The following is a 21,497-nucleotide window of genomic DNA, read 5'->3' as shown; positions in this document are numbered from 1 at the left end:
ATAGCGCAGCTCTTGTTTTCGCCAAATATTGACAAGTCGCATTGTCTAGTTGACTGCAAAAATTGGATGAACCAACTTCGTATGACACACGAAAAATGAAAAAAAAAATAAAGAAGACGAGGCTTAAGCATCTTTTACAACGGTTTTATTTGAACCAGAAACGTTAATGTCTCGCGACACTTTGCATTACGATTCCCCGTATACTGGGGCCAAATGTGGAATTGGTATCTGGTTCAGTTGTTTTTTAAGTCTGGGAAACATTTCAAACAGTATGGCACTCTGGAACGATTGAATAAGTAAATTTCTACGAGGACTGTAATTAACCTACACCGATTGAAAATTTTTCACGCCTCATTCAAAATATGCTCCTTACTTCAACGAAATATTAACACTATGCCTGACATAGTTCACCGAGGTAACCGGGGGAAATCAATTAAATGCGGTGTATAATGCGCATACATATTGGTGGATGGCGAATACTCAGTAATTAATTTCGAAGCACATAAATACCCTGGGCACTTCGAAGTTTCAGTACTTGTCACTCATAGAATGGTTCCCATTTCATTAAAGATAAGTATTTTCTGCCTCTTTTCCGTCATCCCAGAAAAGTGGAGAGGCTTTTGAAGCGTTTTGTATAACGCCACTAAATAGGCCGTAAACGAGGCTTTAGTAATTTTCATCTCACACCTAGTACGCATGGACAATCAACTCTTGACCTGAATCTTGCCCTTTACATCTCGCAGATTCTTCCAAAATGTGCAATTCTTGAGTGATTCAGTTTTCCCAGAAAACTGAAAACTGGAATATAACGTTTGTGCGCGCTTCTAGTCACCTTAACAGATTCGCTGTAAAAAAAAACAACAACAACAATGATCCGATCAACTTCAATTTACCCCAACCACGAGGGGCTCGCTCTGGTGCGCACAAACCGTCCCTAGGGAACAAAACGATTGTTTTCTTTTAGCCATGCTCGCCAGATCGTCATCGCCATAAAAGGAGGAATAGTCATCCACATTAACTACGAGCAGGCACGTGACAACTGAAGAGAAGAAGAAGAGATCCCCAAGGCGGTGTCACGTAAAGTTCGATCTCGGAACCAGAATGAATCTCGGTCCTCGTCCGACCAACCAAGGCACAGCGCAGCCTGCACATGCGACGACGGCTGCTCGGCAGACAGCAGAAGTCGTCGTGGTGCCTTCCGAATCCGAATCCGAATCCGAAGAGGAGCAGACCACCCGGGCGGACCGCTTCTGCATGATGATCTGGATTACGGGCGCTGCCCTCACGTTCCCTCTCGCCCTGGCCACATGGCTTCTGTTGGTCCCGTACCTGGTCCACACCAACTGGACCCTGGCGCCCGTACAGCCAGCGCCCACGGTGGCCCTGTCCACACCGAAAAGTGCAGACCCGTGGAAGAACGTGCCACCCAAGTGCATCGTGCCTGTGGCCCTACCGCAACTGACCCTCCCGCTAAGCGTGGGCTCTCCGTACATGGGCAACTTGACAAACCTTACCGCCAGGCCCATCTTCTGTCTCTTCAACAACAGCCGTGTCGACACGAACTCTTTCTACCACACCTCCCGGTGGAACTACGTGTTCGAAGAACTGCCTTTCACCCTGTGTCCCAACATAGTCTACTGGTCGGTGGGAATCGAAAACGGAGAGCTCATGAGTCGGCTGCCCATGTTGGACGATCGGTACGGCCTGTACAGGCTGAGAAACATCACCAACGCGCTAGGATTTCCCGCCGTCAAGATCCTGCTGGCCCTGGGCGGCTACCATCAGGACGCGCCGCACTTCTCGAGACTGGGCCGGGATCACGGCATCTTGGAACTGCTGATGAGGAACGTGATGGGCGCCGCGATGAGATACGGTCTCAACGGCGTCACGGTGCACTGGGTCGAGGCGAGCGCCGACTGCCGCGGGCCCGACGACCGACGCGTGCTGAACATGCTGCTGCACAGACTCCGCGCCCTGTTTGACGTCAGCCTGCCCGGCGGCCTCGTGACCGTGATACTCGAACCGGGATCGGCCAACGAGCGCCTCGCCCACGACGCGGCCGACGCCGTGGACCACGTCTTCCTGGCGACGCACCACATCGTTCCCAGCAACCAGCAGACGACGTTCGACCGGTTCTGCACGACCGTCACGCAAGGCATGCACGACGCACTCCGGCGGCTCGCTGGCGCCGTCGTCCCCCCCAAGCTCCGGAGATCTCAGCTCTGCCTCACCGACAGCGTTTTGCCCTTTCTCGTGAAGGGTGCGCTCAACGCTCAGATGAGGTTCACGTACTCTCCGGACGCCGTCGATACGCGCGTGCCGGTGTACTGGGGGTGCAACAGGCCCGGCGTCTGCAGGATCGACGGCATCGGATACTCGTGCTTTATGCACGTCGTGCAGAACGTGACGACGGACGCCTTCGACGACTGGATTTTCTTGACCAGCCAACGGAACGTTTTGCTGGAGCGCCTCAGCTGGGCCGCAATCGGCCTGCCCCAGATCGCAGCTGCACCGGATGATCCTCCGCACGCCTGCGTCCTGCTCTTGGACTTCTACGGGGACAACTACGTGGACGAGTGTAGCGGTAGTTTCTCGCGCTACGCGTTCGCGAACCATTTCTACTACGGCAGTCTCGGTCACGCCCTCTTCGGTGGAGCCTTACTGGACGCTTTTGCCAGGTGTTGAGTGAAGCGACGCAGCGCGAGCACTGCACGCCGTCACGTGGCAGTGCGTCCCATGGCGACTATACCGGCCCGTCGCATTCAAAAGGAATATCGCGTGAAGTGCTGTCCTTAAACCCTCTCAATGCCCGCCGTAGTCAACTTACGAGAATATCACACATTCGCCGACGCGTTGAATTCGCTATATATAGCGTATTATTAATTTATCTCTATAAAGGATGTAGTTGTGTGCTTTTTCTAGTTAATCCTGGGTCATGCAAGCGCACGCGTTTAGTGCATTGTTGGAACCGCGCTATATAGAATTGCTTCAGAAAAGGCTTCGTGTCATTCTTGAGTGTAAATGTGGGTTCTGCACGTAATCTTTCGAAGGTTATGTCGCAAAAGTTTGTTGAATAGAGAAGCTACTGTAATTAGCCCCCAGAATATACGCATTCTCGTCGAATCGGTGCCGCTTCAAAATCACATTTAACACATGTCGTAAGGTTTTAATGATCAGTTTCTAGCGCAACAAGCCGCAAGGTAAAAGCCTTTAAACAAGATACTGCTTGTTTATAACGATTTTTATTGAACGCGCGCAACAGGGGCTGCCGACATCGATAATTTCCTAATTTGCCGTGTCCTCCAATATGTACTTACGAGAAAAATGAGATGTACCCACGACGAGCACTTTGGCACATGCGGTTAACAAGAATTCACCATACGGGCTGCACCTCCTTGTTCGACAGGTTCCACTATGCAGTTTCCACGAGCACCTAGGCCGCTGCTCGTGCCAGGCGGGTTAGATTCACGGAGAGCGCGTAGACTTGTTATTGAACGCCGTGAATTGACTCACCGTTTGATTGAACGGGTCTGACGTCGGAAAGCTATAGAGTCACGGGGTGTGGGGTAGCGTAAAAGTGCAGACTAATATTGGCGTCCTGGAGATTTGTCTCGCGCACCCAATCCGTGGTAGCATGCACTTCGTCCCAATCGGTATGCAAACGCTGCGTCTGCAAATCGCACGCGCGTGCTCGTGCTCAGCAGCACTACTTTATAACCGCTGAGTAACTGCGGAAAGATGTACTATCGTGAGCAATATGAGCGGGAACACAGGAGCGCGTATCACATAACCGCGAACCCTGCTATGGGCGATACGTGGCAGCCGCTGTCGGAAACAAAGTGGAAAGGAGGACGCTGCTCTAACTGTTGGCACTTCCACCGTGCGTCTCTTTATACAAAGTGCGCAAATTCTCATCGCCAGCGCACATTCATAAGGCTGTTTGATATTGCGGTTACTGATAACTGTGCACCGAAGCGAGGCTAATAGCAGCACTGTCTTGAATCGTAAATGTTCGAGAGCTACTTCCCTGGGAAATCTGTCTGTCTGTCTGACACGATGCACTCCATAAGATATACATCAGGTCGTACGGAGGGATATCTGAAAATACCTTACGCGAAACGCAGGGACGGGCGCGTAAGAGCGGCGCTCTAAAAAAAAAAAGCATGACTGAAAAAAAAAAACAATGACTCGTTGTAAGTTACTGCGCACTTAACCGTCTTATCGAATATCGGTGGGCAGTGAAATGCCGCAAGCTGCCGTTTTCGACAAACGCAGGCGCGGTGGGAGTAAAGGTGGGAGGGCCAACAGTTAACGAAAGAGGGTCTCCCTTTCTCCTTTGTTTTTGACAGCCCCATCCGCGCGTCGCTCTAACCTGGTTTCGAGGCTACTTGCCACGCGTTCCCGTGTTTCCGCTCATGTTGCTCGCCATAGTACATCATCCCTTACCCACTCCGAGAAGAACACAATTTCTGACAGACGTCGTAGTTTTTACAGTTTCACTTTATGAACAAAAACGTATTTTGGCTAGTAAGAGTAGACGAGTAGTTGCAATAGTACAGCGCGGCGCTCAATCGAGAACGGCAGAGACGCGACAGGACCCCCTTTGCTTTCGCCCCTTGGGTTTCTGTCGTGCTGTGCCGGTAGGCATAAAAGTACCACAAAATTTAAAATAAATTGTTCACAAATAACATAGATTATCACAATGGGGCTTGCACAAATATGTTTCACAACTGATCTGAGTAGTGAACATATTGCCAGATGAGTTATGTTTGGTTAAGACAGGCGGTGCCAGAATTGTCAATAGATTGTGGTGATTATGATTATGTTTGCTAATGTAATCGTCTTTGAATCGGGATGACAACAAATAGCTAGTCGCCTTGCCTACGTAAGGTAATTAGGTTTGCCTGTATATAGTTGCAATATACCAGTCTGCATATTGTACCTGATTATGTAGAGTTGCTTAAGCCTGTGTTCGTGCTTTTACTTTCTATTCTTGTCGGGTTCGACCCACTTTTCTGTTACGACTATAGGGCCGGTGTCTGGCCTCTGGCTGTTTTTCGTGGGTCCATCGTGAAGGTAGCGCTGTCTAAAAAAAAATGTGCTCTTCCACTCTGTGACGAAGGAGGACCAGCGAAGCTGTGTACGTGGGCCTCTTAATGGCGAACTGCACCTCTGCCGCGGGTCGGCCCTCTATTGTACTATCTTCGTGATCGGCCCACATGTGGGGAGTGCTTAACACCTGCCTCACCTCCGTCGGGGGGTGGGCTCGGCATTGTATTATCCTCGGGATTTTTTTCTGCACGCGGACACGATAGTGGGGAAAGTAGCCCTTAACAGCTTCCTTGTGAAACATCGGCTGTTCCCGTGGTTATCTGGGGTCACTGAGTATGTGCCGTTCTTCAATGAACCTCTTCGACGCGAAGTTGGGTATGCGCCATTGGATATGTGGCACTCCTTAATGAACCTCTTTGATGCCAACTTCGGTCACTCGTTACCGCAGCAACTTCTACGGAATTCTCAACGACATCAACGTAATGCCAGCTAACGCTTCCATTATAAGTGAACTTCAGTGCGCTAGGAACGTGGGCATTCCCGTCAGTCCAACGTGGAAGGCATTCTTAGAATTTTTAACTAACACAGGCCTAGATTCAAGGATCTCAGGCAGTACGTTCGACATGAACGTGCATACTCATATAATCGCATATCCTATTTCCTATCATCATCATGCTTACGTCGAAACCTACGTAATTTGCCCTCTAACATCCGCTAGCTAACCTATCTGACGTTTGTTTGCCCCCAGCTCGAATTTGCCTCTCCAAACTGCTCACCCCATCATGACAATCTAATCAGCTTATTAGAATCAGTTCAAAATAGGGCATCCAGGTTTATCTCACGTAACTACACCTACAATTCAAGCATCTCACAAATAAAACTTGATATTTCACTTCAGCCACTAAGTACTCGACCTGATTTTGCGCTCATATCATTATTTCACATGTACGTTCTTGCGGATAGGAAATATTCTTTGTTCCTTCAAGTCGCACCTTTCACATCTCGCAGATTATATAATCACCTCAGCTTCACGTGCATCTACGGGAACACTCATGCATTCAATTGGTCGGCGCTTCCTCGTGCCATTGGATTCTGGAACGCTCTTCCTGATTTCATCGTCTCCGAATCTAATTTCGATAAATTCCGCCAGCTCATCAGCTCATATTCCGCCGGCAAACTTCAATAAAGTGTATGATGATGGTTTTTCTTCTTTTTCCAGTTATGTGCTCTCTTGTTTATGAGCTCACTATTTCACTTATTATTATTGTATTTTTTTAGTATTTTTTTAGTATTTGTGCTGCAGTGGCTACATTTTTTTTGTTCATTGTTTATTGAATGAACTGTATCGTTTGTCTTTCTTCTAATATGTACATTACCGACCCTGTTATTATTGTACAATGCTTTATTGTTTCTATAAAATGTGTATACATTTCTCCACTGCCCATTAATAATGTATGTCTATTATGTTTTGTTATATGCCCTGTATACTCTTTTAATCCTTCTGTAACGCTCCCCTTACCCAATGCCTCATACGAGTCCCGTAAGGAAAATTTAAATAAATAAAAAATAAATAACTTCTCATACCCCTCCTTTATTGCGTTAGAATACTTTAGGTACTGCATGCACTTTTAGGGGGCTATCTATCTATCTATCTATCTATCTATCTATCTATCTATCTATCTATCTATCTATCTATCTATCTATCTATCTATCTATCTATCTATCTATCTATCTATCTATCTATCTATCTATCTATCTATCTATCTATCTATCTATCTATCTATCTATCTATCTATCTATCTATCTATCTAACCGTTTTTCCGCCTACCTAGGTCACTGGGTAGTCGGCGGTCGAATGGTTAGCGTATCGAGCTGCTGTGATGACAACAGGGTTCGAAACCATTGTCGGACCAACTCGGCTCACTTAGTATGCACCAATGTGCACATACATGCTGCTCTTCAGCAAACCTGTTTCATGCCTACATGGGCCACTGTACATTCGGGAGTCAGTAGGCGCCGCTGTTCGAAGAATTTCTTTGACCGGGACTCGGTGCACCAGGTATGTGGCCCTCGGTTTTTGCTGGTCTTCAATGAACCCTTTAAATGCTATCTTGCCAGTAGGTGTGTGCGGCTCTCCAATGAACGTGTTCAAATTGGGAAACTAGGGATGAGTCACTGGGAATGCGCCACGTAATAAGGGTTCCTCAGGGACACCAACCCGACGCATTGCCCGGCTGCGCCACAAATGCACTGTGTATGTGACGCTTTCAATGAACGCTTTTCACGCCAACGCTTTAGCGAGCTGCGCCATGAATGCACTGGCTATTTGCCGTTCTTAAATGAGCATCTCGGTAATTTGGGTCGTTGAGTATGGGCCACTGAGTGTGCTGCAAGCGGGGAAACAATGCTCAGCGTTCGCAGGCGCCGTCGCTCCGCGCTGCTCATCTCGGAAGCCGCGCGTGGAATTCTCGGCAGTGCCTCTAGAACAGGCAGCGTGTCTAGAAAGAAGCCCGGTTTTCGTTTGACGCGTTTCAGGCGCTGCATGCAGCGTTGACATGCACCGGCGCGCCGTGCATTTCGGAGGCCACAGGTAGACTCCGCGGCGGCGACTCTAGATGGCGCTTAGTGTTCACAGGGAAGAGCGAAAGAGGAATCGTGTTGCAGTGCATGACCTATTGATAACTCGTTTCGATGTTCGCAATACGACGTGTCACGATATTAATTCAATGCTAAACGCACCACCATCAACGATCATCGTGAGATGGGTTTCGCCATGCACTTTGTTATCATCTTCCCCTCTTCTCTGAGTAGAGTCAGAATAAAACCGCTCTGCGTTTCCTCAAGTATTTCTCCACTGTCTTTAAATTTGCGTATTCTATTACATTGTGCTGAGTCGTCCCCGGATATTTCTTTTTCGCGTAGCAGACGCCAATTTCACCCATTTGTGAGCATTTCCTCTTGTATGTCACTATACCAATTAAGCGAGCTGGCAGCTGAAACGGGAAGGCGCTACAAGTTTCGTTGTCAGACAAATTTCCAGCTTTCCTCTTTGCTGTCCTTGTAAAGGCACGTGGAATTTTTCATTTCCGTCCTCTGCGTAGAACTTGCCGTGCGTTTCTCTCACTTTCTTTTTCATGACTCCGGGTTATTCACTTGCATCTCCGGTATGTTGTCAACAGGTTTATTGATCCCTTCTCCCCGTCCGGCTAAACGCTTTTCAAGTATTTTTGCAACCTAGCTCCTGAACACAAGATGATGTACAGCCATCTTGGACCAGCTAAAATCAGCTAAAACATCTACAACTCCCCAAGACGGCTGCAAAACATCTTTTTGTGCACGTGTAGAAGACGTTTTGCAAAAGAAAAGCAGAAAACGTTTTATTGAGGTGTTTTCGGTTTGAATGTTGTTGAGATTCTAGCAAAACATCATTTAAAGGCGGCTAAAAATATTTTGCGTAAACGTATAGAAGACACCTGGCTAATCCATATCTGGATATAAATACAAAATTAGACATTTCGGTGCCTTCGTCGGCAATATATGGTTGTCACATATCTGGCACTCGAAATAGCGACTCAGCATGCACTCAAATAGCATGCACACTTCCTTCCTTTCCTTCGATCTGTCATTTACCGTCCTGGAAATGCCATGAAAGTTGCACCTCTCTATTAGCAACACATATATCGGTGCGCTCTATTTTCAGCCGTAGCGCCTATATGTATTTCGCGAAGAAAAATAAACCTGAATCAAACGTGAAGATTTGCGCTGAACTCGAGAGTGACAAAGCGTACGTGAGCATATACACGGCCGAACGCATTTAGCACCGTTCATTGAATAAAAAGAACGCAGAAAACGTGAACAATATCAACTGCGATGTTTCACGTTCCAAAGATACGATGTAATTACGAGGCACGCCGTGGTGTAGACTCAGAATTTTGACCACCTGGGGCGCATAACGTGCACCTCAGTCTAAATACACGAGCGGTTTTTGCATTTAGCTCCCACCGAAATGCGCGGCGGATATCACAAAACGTGTGCATGCGCTGAGCACCTGCGCAATATTTAGTGTGGGTGCCAGTTTCAGGTAGATGCATAGGCGAGTCCAGTGGAACAGTTTTGTCGCAGAAGCTCGCGCCCAGTAAACGCTCTGTTGAGGTTTCTGCGTAGCTGGCTTTCAGCGGCTGGCTTTCACTACCGACGTTCTTCCCAAGGTGCCACGGAAGCCGGAACAAACTCCCCACCAGCGCTTTATTTGCCGGTTTTTCGCTTCTGCCTAAATCTTCACATTAAACTGCATCGCAAAAATGTTGTCCGGTGTTCGACCAAGTAGCAAGCAACGGTATTATCTCAGGCTGATTAATTCCTAATTTATTAAACTTTTCACGGTTGCGGTATCCGAAGTGGTGGCACCCAACCGTCCATTCTATCTCCCTATTTAATATTAAATACCTATACGTTCTGAAGCGACAGCGAAAGTAGCTGGTATAAATATTGCTGTGCGCTTTGGTGGGAGAGGAGCATATCATGCATTTCATCAAGACGGGTTCGTTTTGTCAAAGTATATGTAACAACAGCATGTCGATTTTCAAAGTGCACCACAATACGTTGTGAGCCTTTTCTGAAATGTTTAGCATGCAAAGTTTGTTTGTGCCGTATTGCAACTTTCTTTTGATCGAACTTTCCTTGTATATTTACTTGGAATATTTTTTTATAATAAACACAAGCACGACGTTTAGGAATTCGTAACTCGATACCAAAACCGGTACTGTATAGTGCTATAAAGTGCACATGTTAGAGCACGTTACATATAAGTTAGCTCGCAGTCTATGTGAACTACTCACAACATTTGCAAGGGTTTTTTTTCAGAGCCGTGCATACCACATCCATTTTGTGCGCTTTAAATGTATTATCAAGCGCAGTTTATAGAATTGGGATATCGTTCCTTTACTGCTTTGCCGCAAAGTCGTAAGCTTGATAGTTTGAAATTCTCGAGACATTTTTTCTAATGAGAGCGATGCCGTCAACTGAAACTCTTCATCCCGCACTACTTCCCAGATTTAATTTTTTTTTCAAACGCAACAAGCGTCATCAAATGTCGGTGCAGCGATTGCCGATAAAAATGACTTCTCCGTCTGATTTAGCTCTACGGGAGCCCCCAAAATAATGTATCATGCTTGCGTTTCAGCGCTGGCGCGGTACCTCAAGCATGTCACCGGCGTGCCAGAGTACCTCGCCACAGCGCAACGAGATGACGCTGCTGGATGGATGGATGGATGTTTTGAGCGAGTGGATGTTTTGTGTTGCGCTACCAAGCTATTGTTATTATACTGCGTTATGCCCTAACTAGGTTAAACAAGAAAAAAAAAACGAAAAAAAAAACGCACGATGCATTCCCATAACCAAATTTTTTGACTTACTATTGTGAACTTTGTTTTTGTACGTCTCCGCTTTTTGTCGTTTCCCTACTTTTCTTTCACCAATCTTCCAATCGCCTCTTACTAATCTCTATTGCGGACACGTTTACTTCCCCTGCTCTCGCTGAACCCAAGGTCTTCAAGGAGTCCCGCGGTGCCTAACTCGACCGCTGGACAGACGTCTTGACATTCTAATAAAACATGTTGCATCGTTTCCCTATGTTTACTCCAGCAAGCACATGCTTCTTCGTTCTTATATCTCGCATTATAGGTGCGTGTTCTAAGGCATCCCGATCTCGCTTCGAAAAGTAATGAGCGTCCCTTTGAGTTACCATCAATGTTTCTTTCCTGATTTCGTTTTCTCCTCTTAATTAGTTACTCATGGCAGGTCCCTTTTCCACTGTCGCCACCGATGAGATTATTTCAGCCTCTCTGACTTTCCGCTTTCGTTTTTTTTTGCTGTGTTGCTCACCCTACAGGCAGGGTATTTGCTGGTAAGCTTCCTAGTTCTTTTCCTCCACTGTGAATCAATGTTTTTTTCTGTACAAATACCTCAACACTCTCCCAGCCCATTCACTTTCTTCCATATTCCTCAGTCGTTCTTCATAATCAATTTTACTGTGAGCTTCTTTCCCTTCAAAACTTGACCAGCCCATGTAACCCTGCACAGCTTCATTTGTAGTCTTCCCGTGAGCGCCCAATGCGAGGCGTCCCACTGACCTTTGGTTGCCAACTCATCCTGATTGTACCCCTGATTTCGAGCAAACAACCGCATTTCCAAAAGTAAGTCCGGGAACCATTACACGTTCCCACATGCCCCGGAGCACCCCGTACTTATTGTATCCCCATAGCGCTCTCTGCTTCATTATGGCTGCATTTCTCTTCCCCTTCACTGTTATTTTTTCCTGCGTTTCCATATATCTATTGCCTTCGTTTATCCGTATACCAAGGTATTTATATTCTCTTACCCGAGGTATTTCCTGGCCCTGTAGTGCTACTGCCTGTTCACTGTTTTCATTGAATACCATAACAACTGATTTTCTAACGCTAAATATCAAACCTAAATTCTCGCCTTCCTGTTCACCGCTGGGGCGCCAGTGGCGGACGCCGCCGATGTGCAGCCCAACGTATAAACCGACCCGGAGTATACAGCCCTCGGTCCTCCTCCGTTTCACTGCCCTGTGGAAGCACGACTTTCGGCACGCGCCAAACTTCGTACTGTACGTAAGTAAACTTTACGGCGCTGTTTCAAAGCCACAACTGTTTCGTGTCAAAGGGCATCTGCACCGTCTAATCTGGATGAGGCTCAGAAAAATATTTTTCACCGTTGAAAGGTCGCGAACGCACAGCTAGATCTGCATCGGTGTGCCATCAGCGCGGAGCAAGCCATCAAAAAGAAAAAAAAAGGAGTGCTTACGCTAAGAAAACGCACGTCTGTGCTGTTCTTTTTTATTTTCTGCCTGCAGAACATTTGGGATGTTTCTAAGGCAAAATACGTTTTGATACAGTAAGTTTACAGCTACTTAATCTTTAGCATCAGGTCAGTTCTTTATTGTTTTCTTTTTTTCCGGGTAACTTGCAATTTTGGATTAAGTGAAGGTGAACGTGGACACTCACGGCACTTTCACGCTCCTAAATAAAGTTTGAGTCAGCTGGAGGTTATGTTCACTCTCAGGAGTTTGCAACGGCTGTGGGTATATATTTATTGATGTCGTATGAGTCCTGTTGAACTTACATTGCGCACTTTGAGAGCCGGCAGGATTTCTTTTAATTATTCGCACTCTGTATACTGACTTTGTTTTGCTTTATATACGGAAAATGAAAAGAATATTTTTTTCTCTATTGTCCTGCACGGAATAAATATGCATAATGTTGCGTTGTTCTTTCTGTGAAGAGCAGTGCAAGGACAAGGTCGCTGCTAAACAAGAGGTTGCGGCATAAAACCCCGGCCGCGGATGCCGCATTGCAGAAACGGCCGTGTCCCGTGCATTGGGGGCACGTTAAAGATCCCCTGGTGGTCAAGCATTAATCTGGTCCGCAACTACGGCGTGCCTCCCAATCAAGTCGTGGTTTTGGCACGTAAGACCCAAGAATTCAACTTCGATGTTCCCGATCTATTCCGCTGCTACGTCATAGATATTGATGGCATCTGTTGGAGCCTAGTTAGTGCTTTATCGGTAAAAATTAACTATATCGTGTTCTAAAGAAGCCAAAGAATTATGAGACTTACTGTCCATGCTATTTCCGCCTCCACTATACCGATCAATATACATTAAATGGCCAGGCCACGATGTACTAAAGCGAGCTCGCAAAATGTATTTATCCCCTTGCTGAAAAACATTCTTTTATAAAGTTCATAGTAAAACCATACCGGTTAAAACATGGCTACAAAAAAAGGGTATCTTTGTCTCTTCTGTTAACTGTCGCCTTTGTGATGTGCAAGAGACAATTGAACATTGTTTTATTAGCTGCACCGACGCCATCCTATTTTGGGATGTACTCCAACGGACTCTAAAGAAAGACTTTGAGATTAACGTTCATACTGTGCGATACCTGCTGCCAACCTCTGATAATAGTGCACCTTTCGATATGTTTTTTCGTCATGGGAATGCACAGTTTGTGGAAAACGCGAATGATGGACCGCAACGCCGAAACGGTGGTACCTACAAGGGTACATTTTATCCAAATGACCCTACACCTAAAACATGTTTATGATGGACTCTGTGTACAACCGGACTGGTACCCTATTTTGGTGAGGTGCTTATCCTTGCCACCCTTCTAAAGTGAAACGAACGTTTCTACTCACAGTATGAACGCTGCCTTTTCTGTGTGTGACTTTCATTGTGCCCTCCATTCTCTGACTATGCAGAACTGGTGAACGTCTGGTTGAATGCTACTATAATAAATACCATGAAAGAAAGAAAAAAAAGTAGTTTGGAGGATTTTGAAGGCATAAGGATTTTTATGCCTACCCAACGAGGAAAACCGTTCGTCCCTCCGTCCGCCACGTGAGACAATCGCTTTCAATATAGGGCCTGCAACAGCGACAGAATTGACATTCGTGCGGCCTCTCGCTTCAACGCGAGCTAAAGGGTGAAGAAACAGCGCACACGAAGCTATCAGCACTCAATGCACTCAGTCCGCATTGCAGGTCGCTTGCAAGATACGGCCCGCGCCGCGCCATCATCGCAGCCGCCGCCGGGGTATGGTTGACCATGGTCTATAGTGGTTCGACGCGGATGGAGAAGGCGCTAAAGAACGGTAATAGCTTATCATGATCGGAAAGTCATCAGCGCGCCTGGCGCCCCCACCTGCAGTAGTTTGCTTGCGCCATCAATTCACCTTGTGCTGCTGTCCGCAGCAGTTCGTGTCACCGCAGCGCTGTACGCCGTTTACACTGGTCGGAATAGGCTTGATGACATTCGTAATGACACCGAGTTGCGTGCAGATGAGCTAGTGGCAAAGTGGTTATAGAGAACTCCCATAGGAGCTTCTGTGTGATTCCTTTTACATAGCCGACGAAAAATTACCTTGAAATCCGTGATGTCACAATTAGGTCCCGGTGTTTGGTTTTTGGCGCAGTATTAAAAAGAAAATGGCACTTTGACCTTCTTCGTTCGTCGAATAATCAACCCATTATCGCGAAATCAACGACAAAAGATATTGCAAACACTACTTCACCAGTCGTAATCTTTTTAGTGATTCGTTTTAGTGTCTCTTTAAAAACACTGACAGAGCGTGCTCTTCATTCTGTGGTACAAATGCGTTACCCACACTGTCGATACTTGGGGTACGTGCCGTCGCTTCTTTGACTCGGTAAACAGATCCTGCCTCCTCGATCACTTCATTTCGCCGATAAAGTAAGGTTGTGCCACATGAAGTCGGCCTCTTACTGAGAACTGTGTCGCCGAAATATCCTTTGTATGGGGATTTCGCGTTTGCGAGGCACGCTCGAAAGGTATACTGTGAGCATGCCGGAGCGCCTACTTAAGCAGTGGTACATGTCCTTCCACAGATAAACCAGTGTTTTACAGCGAAGCTGTCTATGTCTTGGATCCCGGAATTCTTCGTGGCGTAACGTCGGCAGAAAAGTATCATCTATGGCTGACACCTCCAAGTGCAATCAATGTCCCATACCCCAGTAACGCAGAGGCTACAAGCACTCAGCCAAGTGAAGCGCACAGCTCATGCATTCCTTGGAACAACGGATACCAAATACAAAACAGCATACGTTTAAATACAGAACGAGCTCTAAACAAGCATCCGAACCACGTAATTTATGACAAGGCGCTCCTGCGCTTGCATGCAAATGCGAAGCACGTAGCCCTCCTCGCACACGTTTCCCGGTAAATACTGCGTTTGCTCAAGCTGCCGCTGCAACCGCAGCTTGACTGCAGTACCCGAAGTAGGGAGTGACGTGCTACGCTTTCGTACGTAAAAGAAGAACCCCCCTGGCAACTGATTTGTGTTGTAACAGTGCTATGGGAAGGCCACGTGTAGCGAGGACTCCCGAAGAGCAGCCTGCATGCGAGGCGCGGCTAATTTAGCTTCTCTCTGGTCCACCCTTTGTATGTGCACGAAGTAGCGGCGCAAGCCAAGTCGCAGGCCGTCGAAACGTCTTCGGCTAGTAATTACGTAAAGTGCATGTGAATATCCCCACGCGAATAACTTCAACGCATGCGTCGCAAGAGGTACTCGTTACAGTTGTTTACAGCTTCGCTGTCCAACCGGCTTTACAGCATGGATTGGGGGCCGTTTATTTCCACATCGCGAGCAACTATTTCTCGCGATTTCATGTTTTAACGCGACAGCGTTAAGGGCCCCCGTGTCGCAAGAAATCGGGTGTTTGCGTCGGCGAATTTGTCCGTGAGCGAGAATTATCGTATATATTTAGGTACATGTGTTGCCAGACCTCGCTATAGGACATACGGTATGTGCGGGTCATATGCCGCACCATTCCATCACTAAAGTTGCTCGTACCTTGTCTTATATTCTTGAGAAATCCAAGGAAAACACGGGGAAGGCGGGAGATAGAATTTCAAGACGATGAGAAAAACGAAAACAAGGTATGAGCAAAACGAGAGGAAGGTCTCCTTGTTCTCGTTTTGCTCATTCTTGAGAAAGTTATTCCTGGGAATTTTATTAATGACAGCCCACAAACAAATGTCGTGAGACAAAGCACCGACAGCGCATGCCTTTTATGTTAAATTCTCTCAGACGTAGATATTAAATGCGAGAAACAATAACAGAAATATGAAAATGATGTAAATTTTGTGGGAAAGGCTGTGGGCACTACCTCTGGGATCGGCCCACGCAAGAGGCCGCGTTTCTACCAGAAAGCTCGTGTTCGTGCACAGCGTTCGCCGCCAGCATTTCCCGGCAAGCATCACGGTTACATAAGCTGCAGCTACCGGGAAGTGTGAGAAGCAGTCAGAGATCTTTGAATGCTATCGCGTTCCACTCTTAAAGGCGAAGCTTAAACGTCTTCCAAGTGTTTTTTATCCCTGTGCTCTTGAACCGCGGGCCAATTACAGTGAGACACAAATGACAAACATTATTTATTAATTATAATGGGTTCATCAATGTTCCTTAGAATGCGTTCGGGATAGTTAATTACTCGTGCTTACTCGTGCGGAAACTGTACGACTCCAACTCTGCAGTGTGTTGCTCGTTTGGCGACGTAGAACTGCTTGGCCTGATTGCTCTCCTCGTGGCCCGACGTTTGCGCATTGTTTGCGATCACGAATGCGATCAGGCAACCGGGCGTTACAGAAATAATTTGCTTGGGTGGTTGACTATTCCTTACTGCCTCGGGGGCCGTGGTAGCGCCGCTGGAAAAATATTCCCGCTTCGAAACTGATCTTCTTTCGTTCTCGCGCAATGTCACCGGCTTGCGATAACGTCAACGTGTTTCATTTCGTACTCCATGGTCGCGTGTGACACGTCTCTTAATTATTTTCCTTTGCGTTTGGTGACGGCCACTCTGCGTATACTGCGCGTTCGGCCGACCTACAGCCGTTCGCCTTTCGTATCGAATGGTTGCTACGGTTGAGCGCCACTGAAATGTTGCGATCTTCTTGAGTGCCTGCTCATGATCGCGCTTGCGAGAGCATGCTGCTTTGCGCGTAATTATTGGCTAGCGCCGCCAATTTGACGCCTCTTATTGTGGGTGGCCTACGCTATAGTTCGCATTGCCGTTCGTACGGTGTGTCAGGAAGGTAAATCTCGCGGGTTGAGAATAACGAAACTTTAGGCGACCTCGGAACAATGCGGTCGGTTGCGGATGTGCGATCGCCATCTTTCAGCGCCTTGAACATTGCTAACGCCGAGCACTGTACGCAGCACTAGAAATGTAGGCACGACAGCTTTTGTAGCTAATGTACGGCATGGTTTTTTGTTTAATCAGAGGTGCGCACCTACGCACACCTACAATTTTACAGAGATGCACATATACGTACGAACAGCACGACTCTTTGTACCACCTTTCCTTGTCTCCGAGTTGGTTTCACTGGTCGTTGAAATATCTTCAGGCCTGCCACTGGTTTCTCCGCTGTTGGTAATTGCTGCTTCATTTCTTGTTTACCGTTTATTTTATCAGCGCTTCGTGTGCTTTCCGGCTTAGTGTCAGTATCCGATCGCGATTTCCCATAATTCTCTTCGCTGCGTGGGAACGGAAATTGAGATCTTAAGGTTGTGACGAGCGTTTAAGCATAGCGCTGTACACCGTTCTGTGCTGTTGCCGTGGCAGTCACCTGCAAAACCCTGCTTGGCGCACGCTCGCTAAGCTGCGCCAGTTGGACGCCTGGTACGGCTTGGGTAACGCAGTGGCTGGCGGAGGCGGTAGCGCCAACGACAGAGCGGGATATGGTAATTGCCTGTTCAATCAATGTTCATACGGGAATGTGTGAGCTATCTGAATAACTAAACAAATTGGGGCGTATGCGTGCCTACTCGCGTCTAGTGACAAGCGTTGAGCAAAATCAGGTGCTTGTAACGCTCCATCGGCAAGATCAAGCGCTGCTAAACAGAATGGTGCGCGATAGACCTGTTCCCGGAGATACACATAACGACAGTCAATTGTTGTCGTAAAAATAACTATTAGAAGACAGAAAAGGTCGCTTCTTGTTCCTCTGGTGCCAAGGACATCGGGCAAAGTAGTTTACGAATGTGCATTTCCCGAGGCAACATTTTTATGTTGACACGAGCCCACACTTTTGTTCCATAGCGGATTACGGGTGGCGATAAACGGGGTGCTTTTTCTTAACTGCACCGAACTTTCAAAAATGTCGTATGGCACATAGCACAATTCTACACCTTGATGAGGCGGCCATTATTTCTACGAGGAAACAAAATTCTTAATGAAGCTAACAACCTGACTACGCTACTCAACTTTCTTACTTAATTACATTATGGAACGTACTTCATCTACGAATAGTAGCGCTAGTGAATATGCAAGGCACACCGACTCAGAAGCAATCCTCAGGACTGCACCAGTTCCGAGATATCAATTTTCGTTGAGTCCGACGAAATGCATCGACGTTGCAGTTAATTTTTTGAACTGGAACTCTTCCGCCTCCCCCTCCGCCCCCAACAGCCATTTTTTTACAAAAGCATTAATGTATAAGATGCACTATTGTAAAATATTAACGTCTTATACGAAGAAAGGTGCTCCGCAACGGCCTTTACAAAGGGGGAAGGCCATTTTTTTACTCTGAAGGAGAAGTCTCATTGGCAGGAGAAGCACCTGTCTAGCCAGATGGACATCATCTGGTTGTCCGTCCGCCCATTCTCGTTGATCATCACTATTACTCTTGGTGACAAGGGCTCCATGGGCATCGTCTACCTCTTAAAAGTTAATACGGGTCGAAGCTCTGACCCGTGAGCACAAGAGGAAAGCACAACGGCGAAATGAGATTAGGGGAAATCACATATATAAGACGCCATCGTTGTATAACAGGCACCTCCGTAAGTTTTATGAAAGCGAAGCGCCGTATAGCGCGGGAAATACGGTACGGTGTCTGCGCCTTTAAATAAATCGGTTCTAAGTGCGACCTTTATGGGCGGTACGTGTATTTCTCGTGTGCGGATGAGCTACAAGCTGTGTGCAGATTGTGTGCTGAAAGTCCGGAACCGTGTGTTAATACCACACTATTTCTTTGTAGCACCTGCGCCTGGTTTCTGCCAACAGCACTTGTCCTAATAATTTAAACTACGAGGAGCTTAAAAGTTAAATTTCGGCCCTCTGAAGTTTTTTGCACGCTTTAAATATCGTCCTTTGAAGCAGCGTATTGAAACTGAAATTCATCGCTGCATCTGGCTTTTACTTTCTTTTTGTGCTACTGCCCATCTTTTGAAAATGAAAGGCAAGACCTCTGCACAGCTTTCAATCAACTAGATGGAAGGCCGTTAACCTTAAACAAGATCTTGGGACCATGGCCTCGCATATCGCAGCTACAAAAGGCCACAAAAGCGCTGCTGCGATATTTGAAAGCGACCGGATTGAGTCAGCGTCTGGGATCCGGACTGAGTGACCGACTATATCTCCAGTGGACTTTCTCTTCTTTTAATCTTTCCGTCCCCCTTTCCCTTTCCCCAGTGTAGGGTAGCCAACCAGGCTCAGTCCTGGTTAACCTCCCTACCTTTCATTTATAATTTTCCCGCTCTCTCTCTCTCTCTCTCTCTTTTTTTTTGGTCTGCAAATATCTTAACCAGAGAAAAGAAAGGGCGCCAGTTCGAAAGGTGCCGGTGAGAATTTGACACTTTAGCTTCCATGCCGAAGCTTCGCAGCACTAACTGCTCGAAAGGTATTTGGTACAAATAACGACATTTTTTCTTTTTAGTTTGACTTCTTTGGATAGTGCATGCCTTTAGCTTTCAGACAAATGTATAACTCTTTGGTATACAGAGTTTATAACATACTTATTTATGTCACTTCAGTTGCTGCTTCGACCGGGAAGTGGGTGTGCGTCGTTGTGGAGTCTCAATTCCGTACGAACCTTTCACCACATAAAAAAAAAAGGAGAACTCAATTCCGTTTGACACAAGTTTTAGCGTTTGTTATGCGACTTTCTTTTTATATGTAGCGAATCTTAGTGTTATTAAAGAAGGCTTTGTCGCTCTGGTGCGCTGCTCTTTCGTCGGTTTAAGGGGACACGCGATCTTCGGACAGTACGTCGGGTTACCCGAAGAGCAATTTCGCGACTTTGTCAGTGCTGCTGATGGCGAGGACGAAAAGACTGACTGCGAGAACGCCAGTTCTGAAGCAGCCGTTGCAATTAAAGCGTGCTGACGTGCCAAGGGGTAACTTCTCAACATTTGCGTGCTTCCACGTGCACGTTGTCGATGGACTCGCCAGGGGAATAAAACATCAACAGCAGAATGAGAACAGCAAACGAAGGTTAGCTGGAACAGAAAGCAAGGCTAGAGTAGTGCAGACCTTGAAAAAAGACTAATCCTAAGGTGTTCCCATGTATATTAGGCCTTTTGACACAACTTTATTTATATTTTTCTCTGAGCCCTATTTATGGTGACATTGGGAATTTTTTTTTCTAACATGCTGATTGATGTACGTAAACTAATATGTTTTGAACAAGCTAGGGCTTGATACAAACGTAGAGCTATAGAATGACCATCCGCGCGCGAACAAATAAAAAGTAATGTTCTAGTGGGGCATGCACTGCGTCAAAAAATAAAAAAATAAAAAAAGCCTTAATTTTTTTTAGATATCTACACAGTTCTAGTCTAAGTTATGTACTGTACCACTTTCCTTCCTTGTACAAAATTTCAAAGCACCTCTGCGATTCATAGCTGTGAGGAAAAAAGTACATTTCTGGAACGACCAAATAAAGAAGTGAGTTTTTTTTATATTCAGCGCTTTATAGAAAGCCCAAATCTAACTGATACAATATAAAGAATTTAAAAAGCACAAACATGTTCATGACTACCATGCGCTGGCATAGGTAGGCGCCAGGTTTCGCGGGTGCGGTTCTGGGTTCGCGATCGCTATTCTATGGTTTTGCAACGAAGGAAACGCATTGTGCTGCTGACGAGCTGCGTAGCGACGAAAGACGCGAGAAATTGAAGTTTCTCGTAGGTTTCTTCCTGACGTAAGCCGAGAAGTGGACCACCATGGCGAAAGGCGAATAGAAGACTCCCACACTGGCAGCTGATCCAGGCACGTAGCCAAGAGGGGGGGGGCGGTCCCCCCCCCCCCCCCCCGAAATTAAGTGGCATACCCCCCTCCCCCTATCCGCCCAAGGCACCACTCCTCACACACATTCCTAAAGCGTTGACAAATCAATCTACTCGGCTGTCACCATTTTGCTGCCTTTTACAGCGAAAGCAGCGTATGACTAACTTCCGTAGTATTTTTTGGCGTCTGCTGACCAAAAAAATTATAATGTGGGCCGATCCTGGTGATAGTTCAAGAAGGGTGCAAGATCAGTGGCACATACCCCTGTGGACTCGGAAACCTATAACGTGCCCTTCGGAATTTTCGGGATCCGCCTACGTATGAGGAGTTCTTAATGCCTGCTTCACCTTTGCCGTGGGTGGGCCCGGTATTGCAATATCTTCAGGATCCGCCTATGTATGGGGAGTTCTTAATGCTTGCTTCACCTCCGCTGTGGGTGGGCCCCGCATTGCAATATCTTCGGGATTGGCCTACGTATGGGGAGTTCTTAATGCCTGCTTCACCTCCGCCGCGGGTGGGCCCGGTATTCCAATATCTTCGGGATCCGCCTCCGTATGGGGAGTTCTTAATGACTGCTTCACCTCCGCCGTGGGTGGGCCTGGTATTGCGATGTCTTCGGGATCCGCCTTCGTATGGCGAGTTCTTACATCCTGCTTCACCTCCGCCGTGGGTGGGCCTGCTATTGAAATATCTGCGGGATCGGCCTACCTATGGGAGTTGTTAATGCTTGCTTCACCTCCACCGCGGGTTGTCCCGGTACTGCAATATCTCCGGGAGCGGCCCACGCATGGCGGATGATTAACGCCTGCTTCACCTCCGCCGCGGGTCGGCCCAATATTGCG

Source organism: Dermacentor andersoni, chromosome 10, assembly GCF_023375885.2.
Source record: "Dermacentor andersoni chromosome 10, qqDerAnde1_hic_scaffold, whole genome shotgun sequence".
Lineage (NCBI taxonomy): Eukaryota > Metazoa > Arthropoda > Arachnida > Ixodida > Ixodidae > Dermacentor > Dermacentor andersoni.
Note: the sequence above shows the minus strand (reverse complement) of the source record.